The sequence below is a fragment of the Peromyscus eremicus genome, unplaced genomic scaffold (assembly GCF_949786415.1).
Source record: "Peromyscus eremicus unplaced genomic scaffold, PerEre_H2_v1 PerEre#2#unplaced_115, whole genome shotgun sequence".
Lineage (NCBI taxonomy): Eukaryota > Metazoa > Chordata > Mammalia > Rodentia > Cricetidae > Peromyscus > Peromyscus eremicus.
In genome coordinates, this window is record NW_026734354.1 from 178,738 (window position 1) to 181,253 (window position 2,516).

Sequence of the window (2,516 nt, forward strand, 5' to 3'; positions counted from 1 at the left end):
ATGTAATGATGCAATACAAAAAGGCATTTTAGGAAATGAAGTTGATAACAGAGTAATGCTGTAGAGTGAGTTATCTTGGGAAATAAAGTAAAAAAGGTTGTGGTGCTATGGAGAAAGGCATCCTAGGAAATGGAGTTGAAAGCATGCTAATGTTATAAAGTTGAAACAGTAAGTTTTTTTTTCTGACACAAACAGCATGATGGGAAAAGTAGTTTGGAATAGAAAACAATACAGGTAAGAGAATCTCAGGAAATGGAGTCCAAAACAGTAATGATATAAGGAAATCGTCCAAAACAATGATGGGAAATGTAATTTCTAGTAGACATCCAATATACAGAGAGGAATCTTTGGAAAAGAAGTCCATCATAATTATACTATTGAGAAAGGGATCCTGGGGGAAAAAAGTCCAGAATGTACTGATGCTGTAGAGAAATACATCCTGGAAAATAAAGTCCCACATATAGTGATGCTGTAAAGAAAGGGATCCTGGGAAATGAAGTCCAAAATTTTATGGTGCTACAGAGAAAGGCATCCTGAGAAATAGAGTTTAAAGCATACTGACAGTATAAAGAAACAGTAAGTTTCCTTCTAACCCAAAAGGCATGATGGGAAATGTAGTTTGGAACAGAAGGACTATACAGAGAAACACATCCTGGTAAATGGAGTCCAACACAGAGTGATGCTATAAGGAAAAGCAACTTAGGAAATCATTGAAGGGGTATGATAGGAAACATATTTTCTAGTACATGACCAAAACACAGAAAGGCAACCTGGGAAATGAAGTCCAAAAAGTAGAGACACATAACCCCAACTCTGACCCTAAGCTAACTCTATCCCTAATGTAACCCTAATGCCTGACCCTAACCCTAATGTAACCCTAAATCCTGAACCTGACCCCCTGACTCTGACACCCACTCTCGCACTGCTGAGAGCCCATCAAACCTTCAGAAAGTCAGTGTCACACGCTGAGGGCACTGGACACCTGCTAAAGAAATCAGTAAACTCCCAAGAACACAAGACACCTGGAAAATGATGTCCACAGTGTCATGGTGTTGTGGAGAAAGACATGCAGGGAAATGAAGTCCAAACCTAGTGATGCAATAGAGAAAGGCATCCTGGAAAATGAAGTCCATAGGTAGTGATGCTGTAGAGAAAGGCATCCCAGGAAATGAAGTTTTTATGTAGTGATGCTATAGAGAAAGGACTCCAGGAAAATCTAGTCCAGAATGTAGTGATGTTGTAGAGAAAGACATCCTGGAAAATAAAATAGTGATACCCTAAAAAAAGGAATACTGGGAAATAAAGTCTAAAATATAATGGTGAACTAAAGAAAGGTATCCTGCAAAATAAAGCTGAAATGTCCTGATGCTATAGAGAAAGTCATTCTGGGAAATGAAATCCAGAATGCAATGATGCTCTAGAGAATATCATCCTGGAAAATGAAGTTCCACATGTAGTGATGCTGTAGAGAAAGGCATCCTGGGAAATAAAGTCCAAATGTACTAATGCTACAGAGAAAATCTTGAGAAATCAAGTCCAGAATGGACTCATGCTACAGAGAAAAGCATCCTAGAAAATGGGGACCAGATTGTACTGATGCTGTAGAGAAAGACACCCAGAGAAACGAAATCCTACATGTAGTGGTTCTGTAGTGAAAGGAATCCTGGGAAATGAAGTACAAATGTAGTGGTGCTGTAGAGATAGACATCCTGGGAAATGAATTCCAGAATGTAGTGATGTTCCAGAGAAAGGCATCCTGGGAAATAAAGTCAATATGTAGTGGTGCTATAGAGAAAGGCATCCTGGGAAATAAAGTTCAGAATATAGTGATATGCTCTAGAGATAGGCATCCTGGGAAATGAAGTCCAGAGTATAATGATGCAGTAGAGAAAGACATCACGTGAAATAAAATGCAAATGAACTGATGCTGAAAAAAGGCATCCTGGAAAATGAAGTCTAGAATGTACTGATAATGTAGAGGAAGGCATCTTGGGAATAGAAGTTGATATGTAATGATGCTGTAGAGGAAGGCATCTTGAAAAATGAAGTCCTGAATTTATTGATGCTATAGAAAAAGTCATCCTGGGAAAAGGCATCCACATGTAATGATCCTGTAGAGAAAGTAATCCTGGGAAATGAAGTCCGACCAGTAGTGATGCTGTAGAGATAGTCATTCTAGGAAATGAGGTCCAAATGTACTGATGCTATACAGAAAGGAATCCTGGGAAATGAAGTTCAGAATGTAGTGATGTAGAGAAATCCATCCTGGGAAATGAAGTCCAGTTTGTAGTGAATCCATAGAGAAAGGGATCCTGGGAATGAAGTCTTAATGTACTGATGCTATAGAGAAAGGCATCTTGGGAAATGAAGTTCAAAAAGTACTGGTGCTGTGGAGAAAGGCATCCTGTAAAATGAAGTGCAGAATGTAGTGATGCTCTAGAGAAAGGCATCCTGGGAAATGAAGTCCAGAATTGAGTGATGCAGTAAACTAAGGCATTCTGGGAGATGAACATACA